A 19,442-nucleotide genomic window follows, 5' to 3' on the forward strand; every position below is an offset into this window, starting at 1 on the left:
AGCATGGAATGTTCTTCCATTTGTCTGTGTCCTCTTTTATTTCATCATAGTTATCCTTGAAGAGGTCCTTCACATCCCTTGTAAGTTGGATTCCTAGGTATTTTATTCTCTTTGTAGCAATTGTGAATGGGAGTTCACTCATGATTTGGCTGTCTGATATTGGTGTATAGGAATGCTTGTGATTTTTGCACATTGATTTTGTATCCTGAGACTTTGCTGATGTTGCTTATCAACTTAAGGAGATTTTGGGCTGAGACGATGGGGTTTTCTAAATATCCAATCATGTCATCTGCAAACAGGGACAATTTGACTTCTTCTTTTCCTAACTGAATACCCTTTATTTCTTTCTCTTGCCTGATTGCCCTGGGTTTTTAGCATGAAGGGCTGTTGAATTTTGTCAAGGGCCTTTTCTGCATCTATTGAGATAATCATGCAGTTTTTGTCATTGGTTCTGTTTAAGTGATGGATTAGGTTTATTGATTTGTGTGTGTTGAACCAGTCTTGCATCCCAGGAATGAAGTCGACTTCATCATGGTGGATAAGCTTTTTGATGTGCTGCTGGATTCGGTTTACCAGTATTTTATTGAGGATTTTTGCATCAATGTTCATCAGGGATATTGGTCTAAAATTCTCTTTTTTGTTGTGTCTCTGCTAGGCTTTGGTATCAGGATGATGCTGGCCTCATAAATGAATTCGGGAGGATTCCCTCTTTTTCTATTGATTGGAATAGTTTCAGAAGGAATGGTACCAGCTCCTCTTTGTACCTCTGTTAGAATTTGGCCGTGAATCTGTCTAGTCCTGGAATTTTTTGGTTGGTAGGCTATTATTTATTGCCTCAGTTTCAGAGCCTGTTATTGGTCTATTCAGAGATTCAACTTCTTCCTGGTTTAGTCTTGGGAGGGTGTATGTGTCCAGGAATTTATCCATTTCTTCTAGATTTTCTAGTTTATTTGTGTAGTGGTGTTTATAGTATTCTCTGATGGTAGTTTGTATTTCTGTGGGATTGGTGGTGATATCCCCTTTATCATTTTTTATTGCATCTATTTGATTCTTCTCTCTTTTCTTCTTTATTAGTCTTGCTAGCAGTATATCAATTTTGTAGATCTTTTCAAACAACCAGCTCCTGGATTCATCGATTTTTTGACGGGTTTTTGTGTCTCTGTCTCCTTCAGTTCTGCTCTGATCTTAGTTATTTCTTGTCTTCTGCTACCTTTTGAATGTGTTTGCTCTGCTTCTATAGTTCTTTTAATTGTGATGTGAGGGTGTTGATTTTAGATCTTTCCTGCTTTCTCTTTTGGGCATTTATTGCTATAAATCTCCCTCTATACATGGCTTTAAATGTGTCCCAGAGATTCTGGTACATTGTGTCTTTGTTCTCATTGGTTTCAAAGAACATCTTTATTTCTGCCTTTATTTCGTTATTTACCCAGTAGTCATTCAGGAGCAGGTTGTTCAGTTTCCATGTTGCTGTGTGGTTTTGAGTGAGTTTCTTAATCCTGAGTTCTAATTTGATTGCACTGTGGTCTGAGAGACAGTTTGTTGTGATTTCTGTTCTTTTACATTTGCTGAGGAATGCTTTACTTCCAATTATGTGGTCAAGTTTAGAATAAGTGTGATGTGGTGCTAATACGTCCCATCCCCAAAGATTAACAGGGATGCACATAATTAGAAGTTGTAGAACTGCATTTCTTCCCTCTGAATCACAACAGGTTAGGGAGTACTTGCTCTGCTTGGCTGTGTGTGCTTCCCCGATGCTGACAATTTTTTGTTTCTGAGTGACCCAAGGCCAAGTTTCTGGCCAGTTTTGATCACTAATGATCAAAGTATCCACCCGTGCATCCAATAAGCTAGCAAAATTCTTATTTCCAATTTTTAAGGTAATCATGGGTCTCTGATCAGTGACTAATTGATTCCTGTATTCTCCTGTGGCTCCTGTGCTTCCAAAACTTCCCTTTCCCCTTTCCTTTCCATGGGTGTTGGGGACCCAGTATGGTAAAAGCAGTAACTGAGCTATCTTTGATCCAGGGGCAAGAATATGCAGACCTTTACATTTCATCATAACTAATATCTCACCTTGATAATCACTATCAGTTACCCCGGTGAACACATTAATTCCTTTACTGGATAGGCTTGATCTCCCTAGGACTAATCCCCGACTGTTCCCAGAGGCAGTGGGCCCCAGATCCCAGCTGCAACCTTTTTAGGGTCTTCTCCTTCTTTTAGCACTAATTTGTTGGGGGCAAAATAAGTCCAGCTCTATGCTGCCAGTGGTGGCTGCTCTGAGAGAGAGGACTGTGGGCTTTCCATCTGACTGAGGAAAGCCGCTGGCATTGCCCCAGTTTTTAGCGGAGCCTGGGGCCAGCCACTCATGAAGTTTCCCACCTGGTTATTTATGGGGTTGCTGTTTTTATCAAATTTGGACCTGAATTGATTTTCCCATTGTTTCTCCTTTTTATATTGGGGGCAGATAGAAGGGGGTTCTTTTCCTGAGTTACCTTGGTCTATATTATTGGGGCATTCCCTCTTCATATGACCTGGCTCTCCACATAGACAACAATTTGAGTTTCTCTCCCTTTTCACTTTAGGAGGCCTTAATGCCATAGCCAATATTTTGACTTTGTGTGTTTCAGTCCCCAACAGTGGACATGCTTGTATAAGTTCCTCGACTGTGGCTGCCTTTCCTCTGATTGTCTGCATTGCTTGTTGGCAATTGACGTTAGCATTTTCATAAGCCAATTGCAAAAATAAGATATCAGCAGCCTGAGCGTGACTAATTTGTCTCCTAATTGCCTCAGTTAACTGATTGATAAATTCAACAAATGGCTCCTGAGGCCCTTGTCGAACAATTATAAAAGATCTCTGTTGAACTTTGCTTTCAGGAATTTGTCAGGCCCTAAGATCGCACAAAGACACTTGTGCAAAGGCCTGGGGATCAAAATTTAGTTGTTGTACATCAGCATGAGGACCCCTTCCCTGGAGCATATCCGCTGTTATGTCTTGCCTGGCCAATTGATTCTGGTTGGCTTGTTGTTCGCACAACTCATCATATTCTGCCCTCCAGAGGAGGTATTGCCTGGACTCCAAAGTTGTGTTAGCTAGCACTCACCAGTCCCATGGGGTCATACGGAAGTTGTCTGCCATGGCTTCAATCATTCCTTTCATAAACGGGCTAGTGGCTCCGTTTTCTTTAATGCTTTTTCTTAACTCTTTATAAGCATTAAAATAAATGGGTTAATGTACCTGATTGCCTTGTTGATCTTGCACTACTGGGCAGGCTAAGAGCTCCCCTTCTAATGCCGCTTGCCTAAGATGGGATCCCATAGCTGTAGGGTATCCCTTGTCTTTTTTCCAATTTATTGGAGGAGAGGTCTCAGGCAAAACCTTCGTTTCCTCTTTGTTATTTTGGCCCAGTGTTAGGGGGGCTGAGGGATAAGGAGATGGTAAGGTAGGTGATGGCTCCTCCTCCCTTCCCTTTTTAGGCTCTTCTGCATAGAGCAGGACTAGAACCACCCTAACTAAAGCCCATAACGTTAAAGATGTTACTGGGACCTGTTGCCGTTGTACATGATGTTGTTTAAGATTTCTCCCCATTTGTTCCCACAGCTCCACGTCTAGCGTACCTTCTTCCGGGAACCATGCGTTATGGGAAACAACAGTTTGCATCAGGTCCCTTAATTGAGCCTGAGGCTCCACTAGCTTTAAGCAGCTGTTTAAATACTTTTATATACTGTTGCTGTTGAGCTGATAACTGTTGTCCCTTGATGAAACCCTAGCCTGAACAATTCACTCAAACTTGGAAATCCCTAGTGGGCACCAATGACTTACTGACTGCACAGTCTCTTCACCTTTGTTTTCGAGGGTTCCATCTTGAACCGTTGCAGCGTTCCTCACACGGGCCACCACCTGCTGGGTTCGACCTGCCGATCATGACCAAGCGACAGATGAAAAAATGCACTCAGACACAGGTATCCAGTGAAACTGGGCTGCTCTCAGACACCGAGGAGGGGGCTGCAAAGAGTTGTAGCAGCCATGGTCTTGACAAGCTGGTGCTGCAGGCATTTATTTGGTACAGATTTAATGACAAAGGCCTTGAGTCAACACACTTGTGGGTAATTAATATGGTTGCCCTCCAGAGTAGTCCTGCGTGTGGATGATTAAAGGCCAGGTTCCAAGGCCTAAGTAAACTAACTTATCTAGATCGGTTTCTTTATATCCCCTTCCTATCTAACCTAAGCTCTTAAGAGAATTCAGCTGCCTTCAGCCAAATTTTATTTCAAAGCTTTTGCAAAACCTCCCAGCCTTCCAGGAAGGTTTGCTTTTTTCTGTAATTTCCTCTTATAATTTCTCCCACCACCCTGACTGTACTCCTACAAATAATTAGTTGGTAGCACAGACTTTAAAGCTAATGTTTCCATTCAAATTCAAATGGAATATAGGCCATTGGACTGCAAGTTCCTTAAGGTCATGAGTTACATCTTATTCATCTTTCTATACTGAACACCAAGAAAGTGTTTGAGCACCCTATAGGTGCTCAAAAAGTGTAGTATTGAAGAGATGAATAATAACACAAATGTATTAAGTGCTCATATCATGGAAATCATAGACATCCGCATGCCGTTATCTTCTTATGAGATCACTCAAATGTCCTCATTCCAACCTCTAAATCCCTGAACATAATTTTTCAATAGATTTCTACCATAACTGAATATACCCAACTTTTCTGTTGAACCACATAAAATTCATGTTTCTGTAGAATGGCCAAATAATAGCTATTACCAGTGGGTTATCCTAAATAGATTTAGGTCAATATTAATTTTTTTGTTATATATAATTTGGCAGGGGTAAAGTAAAGAAAATGAAACAGGTGGATGGTCCCTCAAATGAAATAACCTCATCATGTTTCCATATTGCTGGAAAGTGGTTGGATTCAGGATGGGGGATATTATCACTTGTTAGAGACACAGGAGAAATTTGTGAGTGGATCAGCAATCCCTAATCAGACATACTTTGTTTCCGAACCACTCATGCTAATGTTAATGGCAGTCTAAAGGGAGGAGAATATGAATTTGGATCAGAGTTCTGAAATAAATACAGAATGCTGTAGAGTTATATAGTTCTCTCTGAAAATTGAAGCATATAGATGCACAATATTTCATTTTGTACTTGGGATTTTAAAAGACACTACATAGTTCCATTTATCATAGGAAATGCAATCTAAGAAAAGGAAGTTCTAATTGAATCAGTAATAACCATTCTGGCCAGTGATTACTCAACTAACTGGCCAATCTCTTGGTTTCAGTTATCCCACTGAAACCTTTCTTTCTGGAAATAATATGCTTTATGGCTGGCATCGTTTGGATTCTTAGAAATGTCAGATTTTCCTACCTTTTGTCGCAAAATACACAAACATGGGAGTATTCTATTGGTTAAAGCAAATGTTGGATACAAGATATGCAAGTTTCTGGGTGGCTTGAGGCAGCAAATGTGCTTAGAACAATGTATTTCAAATTTTTTACTGCAAACTTCAATAGGAAATTTATTACATATCATGACCCCAACACACACACACACACACACACACACACACACACAACTGAAACAAAAGTTTCATAAAGTAATATTTACCTTTGATACTCAGGATTCATACTAATAACATTAGCCTGAATTAATGTTTATTTTTATTTTATTCTATTTTATTAAAAAATAGCCACAATCCACTATATTAGTTTCCTGAAGCACCAATAATTCCCCACCAATAATTGGCAAACAAGAAACAATTCATATATAAACCCATAGCATTTGTGTTTCAGTAAGAGCTGATACAAAAAAAAATGTAAACAGGTACAGTTTTCTACAGAAATGAAAACTTGTGGCAGAACCTCCTTAGTGGAATGGAAAGCCTCAGCAATATTTTTTGAACAATTGGAGGAAATTTAAAAGGACTGCCTAAGGGTGGGATTTTGTTGTTGGTTAATCTAGGTTGTTTGGCAGCAGATGTCTTCTATAACTTCTATTTACTATGTTTCAAATCTACATATGTAATGTTATTTTGATTATTTTAAAAATGTATCTTCTATTTTTCTGAGACCTTGTTATTGCTAATCGTGGTTTTAATAATCATAGTATTTTTTCAGAAATGCATTTCTCATGGCTGGCAAAGGATTACTAACGATACATAAAACAATGTATTACTGATCCTGTCTATACATATGCGTACAGTCAGCCCATAGTATCTAAAGGGGGAATGGTTCCAGGACCCTTGCAGATTACTAAAAGCTGCAGATGCTCAAGCCCCTATATAAAAGGGTGTGGTATTGTATGTAACTTACACACATCCTCTCATATACTTTAAATCATCTCTAGATTGCTTTTAATACCAAATACAATGTAAATGCTATGTAAATAGTTGTTATATTGTATTATTCTATTTATGCTATTTTTTTTGTATTATTATTTATTTTTATCTTTATATTTTTAATCCTCAGTTGGCTGAAACTACAGTGGTTGAATCTGGGTTGGCTGAATTCACAGACCTGAAACCCATGGATATGGAGGGTTGACTGTATCTATATCTATATTTGTATTTTTCTGTATATAAGTAAAAAAAAATATATATATATATATATATATCACATTAAATGGTCATAAGTCTAAGAGTAAGGCAGGGAAAGGATATAAGGAATGCTGGAGGGAAACAGTTGCAATTTTACAGTGGTCAGGAAAGGTCTCAATGAGGTCACATTACCTAAAGTGAGAAGAGCAAGTCATGTGAATGAATATTTTGAGGAAGAGTTTTTAAGGCAGAGGGAACTGTGACTGTGAAGAACTTGATACAGAGGTTGTCTACTGTGTTGAAAAAGGATCAAAGAGGCCACCTTGGTGAGGTAGAGTGAGTAAAAAGATGACTAGTAGGAGATATCAGAGAGGTCACGCTGGGCCAATTGTACAGGACCCTGTGAGTCACAATAATGATTTTGGCTTTTACTTGGGGTAAAATGTGAAGACTCTGGACAGTTGGGAGCAGAGGAATCATATAATTTATAATTTATCCTACAGTTGGATAGGATCTCTCTGGCTGCTGTGTGCTCTATAGACTGAATAAGGGATAAGGGCAGTATGGGAGAAGGGAGACCATTTGCTTGGCCTTGCAAGAATCTATACAAAAGATGACATTGGCTTGGCTAGGTGGTAGCAGTGGAGTGGGGAGAAGTGGTAGGATTATGGATTTATATTGAAGGTGCTGCTGAAAGTATTTGCCTACAGATTTGATATAAGTGTAATAAAAAGAGAGGAGTCAAGGATGACTCCAAGGATATTGACTTGCTGGAAGAGCTCTAATAGATCAATTAAACAATAATGAACACCTCAGTGACAAAAAGCAGCAAAATATAACTGAAATATAACAAAGAGTGATTTTTCTTTTTAAGCAGTATTTTCTAGTACACTTTAATTGAGGAAAAGTGCACAAATCATAAGTATACAGCTGAATGAACTTTCACAAACTAAACAAAACACAGCGTGTAGCCAGAACCTAGATCAAGAAACAGAACATCACCTATACTCAAGAAGCACTCCAAAAAGTCATTATTTTTAAAATAACTCTCTATTTATGTTAAACTTTTTCTAAATAGCAGTTGATGTATAGCAACAAACCACAGAGCAGAGGAATCTTCAGTAATAAGGGGAAGAAGTGTTAAGAGAGTCATCGTGCAATCCTGTGATGGGAATTAGTCACCCGCTTCATCTCATGAAATTCATACTGAAAAGTTCTTTCCTAATAATACAATGTGAGAAAGACAGATGGTAAAAATAGATACATTTTCCTGCATAGGTTTCAGAGTTAGAAAGTTCGCAGGAGTTGCTAAAAAGAAAAGAACCCTGAGTTGACAAAAAAAAAAGCTTTAAAAAAGTCAAGTTGAATATACTAAGGTCAAATGATTTTTACTTTTAAAGTAAAATATTGTCTAGAAAGATTGGTAATGATGAGCATCCGAATAAGAAGCTTTAGATGCTGAGACTAAAAGCAGAACATGCAACACAGAAACTATGGTTTTCTCAGAAGTTACATATGAAAAAAAAAAATGAGCCAAATTGGGTGTGTGAGAGGCTGGGGAGAGAAGGACAGGAAAAATAGGATATAAAATTAAGTTCCTAGGTGACTACTTGAGTCTCCTACACCAAAAAAAAAAAAAAAAAAAAAAAAAAAAGAGTACTTTGGAAATAAAAATATTACATTTTGAAACTGAAGATATCTTCTGTAGATTCTGAAAATGCAAACTAATTATAGAAATTTATCATTTCCTTGTTTTGGTAGCATTGAAAATGTTAAGTACATCTAAAAAGTCACTGTTTTTATGTTTGATTAAAAAATATGGCTGTCAAAACACATTCATGCGACCTTTCAGTCAACAATGGACTGAATATACGATGGTGGACTCCTAAGATTATAATACCATATTTTTACTGTACATTTTCTATGTTTAGATGCATAAATACTTAACCATTGTGTTACAATTGCCTTCAGTTTTTAGTACGGTAACAAGCTATACAAGTTTGCAGCCTAGGAGCAACAAACTTTACCATGAAGCCTAGGTGTGAAGTGGGCTGTACTATCTAGGTTTGTGCATGTACAATCTATGATGTTTGCACAATGACAAAGTCACCTAATGACACATTTCTCACAGTGTATCCCCATCATTAACTGATCCATGGCTGTAACAGAAATTTAGCGTTAAGAAGAGCAAATCTTGATCCCTTTATTTAAAAAAAAAAAAAGAAGAAAATTATCTGCTACAATTATTATATTGGGGTTTTTATTTTTGTTTATTTATTTTCACCTCCCAGTACTCATTAACCCTTCTTTGGGTAAGACAACCCCATTTTGTCCCGAGGAAATTATTTATTCCTGATTGTGTACAATCTCTAAGGGGGACGTTAAAGTACCTTGAACTTCCTTGGTAGCAAATGGACCCGTGCCCCAAAGGAAGTGAATTATGCTCTCTCTCTCTCTCTCTGGGATATTAATTGTGAGCTAAGTGACTGAAGACAATATGTGATTAATGCTGGTTCATTGAAGAGGTTGCCGCCCGAAAACAGTGTCCCTGATTTCCTGAACCTGCTCTTTTTGAGGTCGCTTCCTCAACTTTTCTTTCACCTCTGGGAGCCACCTTATATCCCTTAACTTTCTTTATTTTGCCAGAGATAATTAGTTGTTTTCTATATCTTGCAATCAGAGAATACCAACTGATAACATTCTAATACTATTCATCACAGAATGACTCCCTTTCCAAAATTTAACTAGCAATGACAATTTGGCTGAATGCTAAATGAACATTTAGAAGAAGAAGAGGAAATTTTTTTTTGCTATTTATTTATTTATTTATTGTGCACGACGTGCAGGTGTGTTACATAGGTATACATGTGCCATGTTGGTTTGCTGCACCCATCAATTCATCATTTACCTTAGGTATTTCTCCTAACACTATCTCTCCCCCAGCCTCCCAGCCCCCAACAGGTCCCGGTGTGTGATGTTCCCCTCCCTGTGTTCATGTGATCTCATTGTTCAACTCCCACTTATGAGTGAGAACATGTGGTGTTTGGTTTTCTGTCCTTGTGATATTTTGCTCAGAATGATGGTTTCCAGCTGATGAGGAAATATTTTATATTTATAAATAGAAATGTTTTAAGTAAATATTAATTAGTGACATCCTATTTGAGATACATAAATAGTTAAGAATAAATTTGATAATTATTAAAGTAATTTATATGTATACACACATGTGTATGGATGTGTGTGTATAGTAAATGCAGCTATGAAGTTTTTCATTTTAAAAAGACTAAAAGCAGTATGAATTACATTGTTTTCATATTACCACAATTTCTAGAGGGCAAGATCTACCCTGCTCTTTATGCATAAGAATTTGATATTTATTCTTTGATGGTGATAAAGATAGTGAAACTAAACCATAATCCTGTCAGAAAAAAATCCCTGTTGAATGTTTGTGGAGTCTATTTCTTACAACGACTGAAACTTCATAACTATAACATGAAAGTATTTCAAATAACATGCAAGCAGCCATATAAATTTTTGTTCAAAACAAAACCTTTTTGGGCAAGTACGTGAATTTTGAAGTAAGAGACTTAGGTTCATACCCTAACTGCTAGCTCTGTAGCAATGAGAAAGTTAATTATCTGCCCTGGGTCCAAGTTTTCTCAACAGGAAATTGAGAATACTTACCTTATTTCTAAAGTATCCTTGAAAATGATCACTTGTTATTATTAATAATTATGTTCATAGATAAAAACTAGTATTTCCAGACACTACTTGTATCAGAAATCAGTTTATAAAATTTGCATGTTTATAGGATAAACTTCAAAGCAAAAAGATGTTCATATTTAAATTCAAAGTGTGGGTAGATAGAAGTTGAGATTTTTTTTTTAAAGGAGAGTTTTTATTTTGGAAATAATTTAGAAAATTACTTATTTCTGATTAGAAAAAAAGACATCTGTAAGTATTTCATGCTGACAACACAGGATGCAGCTGTGCAAATATAATTTTTTATCATTCTTCTCAGGCAATATAGAAAAAAAATTAGAACACTAAGAAATGACTAGAAGCATTGAAAAGCCAACTAAAGTCCTTTCCATAATTGGCAGACAGCAGATAAATGAGCCTGTGGATTACAGCCAAACAAAGACTCCTTCGTTTTTGATTTAAATATGTATTGATCTTATTCTGCCCAGAAAAACTGCTCTACTCAATATACCTAAATATTCTTGATATCATCATCCTTAATTTTACAAGCTGTAGTTCTATTACTTTGAGTCTGATACTGTGTCTTTTGATGTCAGTTAACACACTTGACAATTCAAAACCAGAAAACAGAGACTTCAGATATGTAATACTTTGCCAAATCATCTAGATATTTTACTTTTAAAAAGCTAACTTAAAAAGACACTCATGCTTGGAATCCTGGATTCCTGAAATTAGGTCTCCAGAAAATGAGAATTCCAAATTCTAAACAAACCGTGATCATCGGGCTTTCATGAATCACCTAAATAAGAGATCTATTATGTAGAAGGTTTTATATTCAGGAAATCTTTCAACCATTCTAAACTTTGTGGTTAATTTTACCCATTTAAGTGATAGTTGTGGCTACATATTCATATGCATTTTATTGCAAAAGCATAATTGTCGTCAAATATTTTAGGTATCCTCAGTGGATGTCTGCTCACCCTCAGCTACGTTCATGGCTTTGTCCAGTCTTCTTTTATTGTTACTGTCCTAATCACCTTTTTAAGAACTAACTTTCTGACACTAGAATGGCTCATATGTTCCATGACGGCAAGAACCACACTGACTTTGTTTACTGCCGTATTCCAGCTAGTAACCATACGGTCTGGCACAAAGTCAGTGCTTAATCAATGTTTGTTGAATGATAAATTTCAAACTTGTGGAAGCCCATGCACCTGGTGAGAAACCGATCATGACAGTACCCCTAGGTTTGTCTTCTTTTTCCTCAGCAGTCTTCTGGTGTTGACACTATCCACTTACAGCATTCTGTCAGGAGGCCTATATGATGACTGGGAAACACGAAGGCTTAAATTATTCAAACACTGTTTGCCAGGTATTCTTATGCCAAGCCTAGCAATGTACCTGGCTCTGCCTCAAATATTCATATGTTACTGCAGACACATAATGGTGTGGGTGGGATTACGTGCAAACATGCTTTTGAAATTGTTGAACTATGAAATATTTCAATGCAATCACATTCACCCATCTTTCACTTTATCTCAGATATCTATATCTGAAAAATGTAGTCTATTTTATAGTCATACAATTTTTATCAAAAATTAAATAAGTAAAAGGTACAGATGGTGCCCTACCATCCCTGCAGCCAGCTCTATACATTGTCCACCTTAAAAAAAAAGAGAGAGAGAGAAGAAAAGAAAAGAAAAGAAAAAAAAGAAACAGAAAAGAAAGAAGAGACAAAAAGAGAGAAAGCCAGTCAAAATCATACAATGAACATTTCTAATATTTTGATTCCTCCTGTCTCCCTTCCCCCAATTATTCCTCAAGAAAGGAAAGGGGACATTCAACATTTAAGTGTCCCTATGTGACAAGATGCTTTATGTGTAGGATATAATTTAACGCTTACAGAAATGCTGGCATATAGATATTGCTTACACTAATTTACACATGAGACTACTGGAAATGAAGCAAACTTCCCAAATTAGTAAATATCAGAGCTAGAATTTCAATCTTTGCCTGTTTGATTCTAAAACCTATGTATTACATCTCAATATAATAAAAGTGCAATAAAGTTTACACACCCTTAAAGAAATACCAGACCTGTTTAATCATTTTTTTTCTCACCTGTATTTTAATTACTGTTCTGTTTCCAGACTTTTTCATGGTGAGACCAGAATAGTGTGGGAACACCATTAAGGGAACTTTTCAAAAAGGGAATTTATAATGTGTAGATAAAAACTATGTAAGTGTTTAAGTATCTATTTTGCTACTTCAGTTTCACAGCTTATATAGTTCCAAATGTCAGAATTATTGAAATAAACTTTTCACTGTGTAGAAATTTTCTCTCAAGAAAAAAAGCTCCTTGCTTTTTGAAAGTATTATTTAGAGCAACCTAAAGGGTACTACAGAAGCCTGTTAGAACAGATTACTTGAGTCGGCAACTCTGTACAGACACAATCTGAAAGATTTGTGAATTTGGATAAACACTTCTGGATACCGAATATTTCTGGGTTCCAGCCTGGTTTAGGGGCATATTTTAAATAAACAGGTATCAGTCACTGCTCTTTTCTACCTGTGACTGTAATTTATTAAACTGTTGAAAGAATGAGTAACATTTGCACACAGCACAAACATAATCATTCCCCGTGAGTTATGTGGGTTGGGGATTAGATATAATTTTGTTGTCTATTATTTCATGAAATTCAGGTTAAAAACCAATAACAGTATGTAATATGATGTTTACTTCTAAATGTTTCCTGGAAGGGGTAGTGGAGGAAGAAAACAGTACAACTGTGGTAAGTGGGGAACATTTTATGAAAAATCACACTCTAACAGAGTAGGATCACAACTGGTGAAAAATATGTGTGTAGATCCATGTTTAATCTATACCCTGAGGATGAGTCAGTGCCAGATTAGCCATTTGAAAAATGTTTAAATCCCGTAGACATTAGACATTTACAGTTAAATATATTTTTATTGAATGTTTTCTTTATACAAGCATAATGAAGAAAGCTTACTTTTTATTCTAATAATTAAAAATTATCAAAAATAACTCATTCATATTTATATGTCCACTTTGTGTTATTTCTTTACTCATAGTAAGTACATATATATTTAAGTGAATTATATTTATATTTATATATATTTAAATGAATTATAGTCTTATGCCACAGTTGGACACAAATTGCAATCCTTTCTATTCTAATCAGATATACTACATCTAAAGCAGAATGGACTTTGTATATTTCATTAATTACCTTTTTCACATATAGGGATTTATTTTAAATAAATTGAATTTGGAAACTTTAAGCCATTAATACTATTTATTTTTATTTTACCTCCAGCAAGGAGAAAAGAAAGAAAACCAACTTTTATTGAATACTTACTATGTGCTATTCCAAACAACTTGCACAAATATTATCAGTCATGGCATTGTTCATACACCAGTAGATGGTGCTATTATTACCTAACTTCACTAAAACCATACCATCTTGCTTTTGCTTACATTCATTGCAGTGGGTTTTAGATTGTAAAGCTGATACATCCAAATAATGATTAGCTATTTTGTTAATATGAAATAAACATTATATTTTATAACTATGGAATTTAGAATAGTGTCCAAATAGCAACCTACGTCTTGAATTTTCTTCAGACAAATTCTTCCTAATAGGAAGACGCAAGAATCTTTTTCCTCTAAACCCAGTCCCTGGTCTTGAATTGATCCCTGGGGGTCATGTAGAAACAATCTGTTAATTTATGATTCAGTAATTGTTCATGGAGTATATTCATTTCCTAGGGTTGTTGTAACAAAGTACTGCAAACTGGGTTGCTTATAACAACATACATTTGTTTTCTCCCAGTTCCAGCGATTAGAAGAACAGACTCAAGATGTTAGCAGGCACATCCTTTCCCCGAAGGCCTTTTTCTTAGCTTCTTGTAGTCCCAGCAATCCTTGGCATTCCATGGCTTATAGGTGCATCACTTCCATCTCTGCCTCCATCATCACATGGTGTGTGTCTGTGCATTTCTCTTCTTATAGAGACACCAGTTATATTGGATTAGGGCGCATCCTAACGATATCATCTGAACTTCATTACCTCTGTAAACATCCGATTTCCAAATATCACATTCACAGCTACTCTGTGTTAGGATCTCAACATACTTTTTGGAGAGACAATTCAACTCAGAACACTGAGCCTCTATGCTACTACAGGGTTTGCATTAGTAACTGAGGAGCAAAAAGGAGAACATAGAGATGAAATAACTCCACTTTAAAGGATCTCAGTGGAAAGAAAAGTCCATAAACGATTAGTACATGTTTAAAATAGATAAGCCAAAATGTTACGAGAATATAGAGGAAGAAGTAACCCAGATTAACTAGGTGAGTGGACCAAGACTTCACAGAGGAAGATCATTCTAGCTGGGTTTTGCTTCCTGTCATTAATTTTCTGCTTGATTATAAAATAACTTCAAATTCAATGTTGATCATTGGAGAATATGAAAAAGATAAAGCAAACAAACATTATGTATCAAATTTTCACCCAACAATACAATAGTTACTAATTTAGTGAACATTTTTCTATGTTTTTCCTATGCATAAATAAAAACTTTCATACAAAAAAGCCAGATTTAACATGTTTTATAAGCCTTTTTTAAATTTAATAAGACCCCAATAATATATTTTTAATTCATTAAAATATTCCTTTTAGATGTTTTTTAGTTATATAGTAGTCTGTTTTGCAGATAGATCTCAATTTACTTAAACTCTATTACAGAAATAAAATACTGTTTTAAATTTTTTATTCTTAGAAATAATGCAGAACTTTTCATCATCATGATCAAAATATTCCATGCACCACTGAATATTTTCTAAGAGTAAACTATAAGCAATTGAATTATTGGATAAAATAATTTAAAAACTTATTTAGATAACTATTACCAAATTGTCCTCCAAAAACTACCTCTAATTTCTCTTACTGGCAAAGAATCTAATTCACTGCCTTGTCAACATTGTGTATTTTTTAAAATCTTGGATGTTTGATTGGTCAAAAATTATATATTGATTTGATTTTTATATCTTTGACTTTTACTGAGGAAATTGTTTTCGTGTCTATTGATCGTATATATTTTTGCTTTTATCAATATTCCAAAAGATAAGATTCATGAAGTCGAATACTTTACCTGTCTTTTTAGAGGCAGATACTTCTACACAGCAAAAGAAACAATCAACAAAGTAAACTGACGACCAGCAGAATGGGAAAAATATTTGCAAACTATGCATCTGATGAAAAGTTTCCATCTGGAATGTATGAGAAACTCAAACAACTCAACAAGAAAAAAAAAATAACCCCATTAAAAAGTGGGCAAAGGACATGAAACAAACATTTTCCAAAAGAAGACATACAAGTGGCCAACAAACATAGGAAAGAATGCTCAACCATGACTAACCAGAGAATGCAAATTAAAACCACAGTGAGATACCATCTTACACCAGTCAGAATGGCTATTGTTAAAAAGTCTAAAAACAATAGATGTTGGTGAGGATGTAGAGATAAGGGAATGCTTATCCACTGTTGGAGGGAATTGTAAATTAGCACAGCCTTTATGGAAAACTGTATGGAGATTTCTCAAAGAACTAAAAAATAGAACTACCATTTGATCCAGGAATCCCATTACTGGGTATATACCTGAAGGGAAATAAATTATTATATCAAAAAGATGCTGGCATTCAGATGTTTATCACAGCCCTATTCACAATAGCAAAGATATGGAATCAGCCTGAGTGTCCATCAGTGGAGGACTGGATAAAGAAAATGTGAGACACACACACACACACACACCATGGAATACTGCTCGGCAATAAAAAATAAAATCTTGTCTTGTGCAGCAACATGGATGGAGTTGGAGGTCATTATATTAAACGAAATAACTCAGAAACAAAACGTGAAATACCACACATTCTCACTTATAAGTGGGAGCTAAATAGTGGGTACCATGGATATGCAGGGCAGAATAATAGACATTGGAGACTACAAAAGGTGGGAGGGGCCCAGCCCAATGGCTCACACCTGTAATCCCAGCACTTTGGGAGGCCAAGGCAGGCAGATTACTTGAGGCCAGGATTAAGACCAGTCTGGCCAACATGGCTAAACCCCATCTCTACTAAAAATACAAAATTTAACTGGGTGTGGTGGCATGTGCCTGTAATCCCAGCGACTAGGGAGGCTGAGGCATGAGAATCGTTTGAACCTGAGAGGCAGAGGTTACAGTGAGCCAAGATCGCGCCACTGAACTACAGTCTTGTTGACAGAGTGAGACTCTGTATCAAAAAAAAAAAAAAAAAAGGAAGATGGGACGGTGGGAAAGGAGCGAATATTGAACAATTCCTTACTGGGTATGATGTTCACTATTTGGGTGATGGGTACACTGAAAGCCCAGGCCTCACCCACTATGCAAGCGTGTAAGAAACCTGCACTTGCACCCCACGAATATATAAAAATTTAAATAATTCAAATATATATAAATATGAAGCTGGAGGCCATTATCCTAAATGAAATAACTCAGAAACAAAAAGGCAAATGTCACATATTCTCACTTATGAGTGGGAGCTAAACAATGGGTACCATGGACATGTAGAGTGAAACAATAGACATTGGAGACTACAAAAGGTGGGAGGGGCCGGGTGCAGTGGCTCAGGCCTGTAATCCCGGTAGTAGGCATACTGCATTTATTGAGTAAGTACTAAACAAACATTTATTGAATGCATTCAGGCATTATTTAATTTCTTTTTTAAGAAATTAAAAAATCAATGTGTTTCGATTTTTAAGCAATATGTTTTTATTTTTCTTATTAAATAGTAAGTTCTGTATATGTTTTACAAATACTTAAATTCCCAATTGTGTTGTGAATATTTTCCCCACATTTTTGTTTGCCATTAAGTTTTGCTTAATATGTTTTTGGTTGATTAAAAAATTTTATTTGTATTTCTGTGTGGCAAAATCAGACATTATTTTCCCTATGTATCATGTCTTTGGCGTTTTCTGAAAAAGACTATTCTGAGGTTAACCATAACTATCAATTGCAGGAAGTAATTTAGAAAGTAATGGTCAAAAATTCATTTTCTCTCAAATTCTTAATATTATAGGATAATTTTCTAAGTGATTTAAAATTCCAGCTTCATTATATCAAAGTAATACTTTGATAATAGTAATCCTACAGCTAGGAATTATTGGTGCTTATTGTGTTAATCATTAAATATGCATTAGCCTGCTTAAAATTTATAATGCTTTAGTATCTTGTATTATGTGTTATATCATCATCATCTGTGCTTTACAACCAAGAAAATAGGAACTAAGAGAAATTAATAAAACTCATATATATTTAAGTTTGTTTCTGAAATAGTGCTTTCTGATCATTGTTGCATCAAAACATTGATTTTCAGATGCTTTATTATACCTTTATCATCTGCACATCAAGTAGAAGGATGGATGAGCTTTTTAAATACAGGTTTCTGTTGGACATGTTCTCCAGACACAGTCTAGCCTAGCCTTCATCCCTAGTGTTTTGTTTGCATTTTTCCAGTTGAAATAGCAGCCTAAGAACTCCAAGAATAGCTCTTATTATTTTGAGGTACGTTCCGTCAATACCAAATTTATTGAGCGTTTTCAGCATGAAGGGCTGTTGAATTTTGTCAAAAGCCTTTTCTGCATCTATTGAGATAATCATGTGATTCTTGTCTTTGGTTCTGTTTATATGCTGGATTATGTTTATTGATTTGCGAATGTTGAACCAGCCTTGCATCCCAAGGATGAAGCCCACTTGATCATGGTGGATAAGCTTTTTGATGTGTTGCTGAATCCGGTTTGCCAGTATTTTATTGAGGATTTTTGCATCGATGTTCATCAGGGATATTGGTCTAAAATTCTCTTTTTTTGTTGTATCTCTGCCAGGCTTTGGTATCAGGATGATGTTGGCCTCATAAAATGAGTTAGGGAGGATTCCCTCTTTTTCTATTGATTGGAATAGTTTCAGAAGGAATGGTACCAACTCCTCCTTGTACCTCTGGTAGAATTCGGCTGTGAATCCATCTGGTCCTGGACTTTTTTTGTTTGGTAGGCTATTAATTATTGCCTCAATTTCAGAGCCTGCTATTGGTCTATTCAGGGATTCAACTTCTTCCTGGTTTAGTCTTGGAAGAGTGTAAGTGTCCAGGAAATTATCCATTTCTTCTAGATTTTCCAGTTTATTTGCATAGAGGTGTTTATAGTATTCTCTGATGGTAGTTTGTATTTCTGTGGGGTCGGTGGTGATATCCCCTTTATCATTTTTTATTGCGTCAATTTGATTCTTCTCTCTTTTCTTCTTTATTAGTCTTGCTAGCGGTCTGTCAATTTCGTTGATCTTTTTAAAAAACCAACTCCTGGATTCTTCAAGGAAAACTACAAACCACTGCTCAGTGAAATAAAAGAGGACACAAACAAATGGAAGAACATACCATGCTCATGGATAGGAAGAATCAATATCGTGAAAATGGCCATACTGCCCAAGGTTATTTATAGATTCAATGCCATCCCCATCAAGCTACCAATGAGTTTCTTCACAGAATTGGAAAAAACTGCTTTAAAGTTCATATGGAACCAAAAAAGAGCCCACATCTCCAAGACAATCCTAAGTCAAAAGAACAAAGCTGGAGGCATCACGCTACCTGACTTCAAACTATACTACAAGGCTACAGTAACCAAAACAGCATGGTACTGCTACCAAAACAGAGATATAGACCAATGGAACAGAACAGAGTCCTCAGAAATAATACCACACATCTACAGCCATCTGATCTTTGACAAACCTGACAGAAACAAGAAATGGGGAAAGGATTCCCTATTTAATAAATGGTGCTGGGAAAATTGGCTAGCCATAAGTAGAAAGCTGAAACTGGATCCTTTCCTTACTCCTTATACGAAAATTAATTCAAGATGGATTAGAGACTTAAATGTTAGACCTAATACCATAAAAACCCTAGAGGAAAACCTAGGTAGTACCATTCAGGACATAGGCATGGGCAAAGACTTCATGTCTAAAACACCAAAAGCAACGGCAGCAAAAGTTAAAATTGACAAATGGGATCTAATTAAACTAAAGAGCTTCTGCACAGCAAAAGAAACTACCATCAGAGTGAACAGGCAAGCTACAG

The 19,442-nt window shown here is 36.0% G+C and overlaps 1 long non-coding RNA gene across 2 annotated transcripts in view; it reads left to right on the forward strand.

The window, feature by feature from the left end:
• The window catches only part of LOC139362755 (uncharacterized), an 85,359-nt gene extending 66,155 nt beyond the window's left edge, over positions 1–19,204 (forward strand). Inside the window, exons 2-3 of one of the 2 annotated variants that reach the window (XR_011622020.1) lie at positions 3,859–3,965; positions 18,623–19,204. This is a non-coding gene — a long non-coding RNA (uncharacterized lncRNA). Of the gene's footprint in view, positions 1–3,858; positions 3,966–15,445; positions 18,046–18,622 lie in introns of those variants that run through there. The other variant, XR_011622019.1, reaches the window with a different exon arrangement.
• Positions 19,205–19,442: the final 238 nt, after the last annotated feature.

The sequence above is a fragment of the Macaca nemestrina genome, chromosome 4 (assembly GCF_043159975.1).
Source record: "Macaca nemestrina isolate mMacNem1 chromosome 4, mMacNem.hap1, whole genome shotgun sequence".
NCBI lineage: Eukaryota > Metazoa > Chordata > Mammalia > Primates > Cercopithecidae > Macaca > Macaca nemestrina.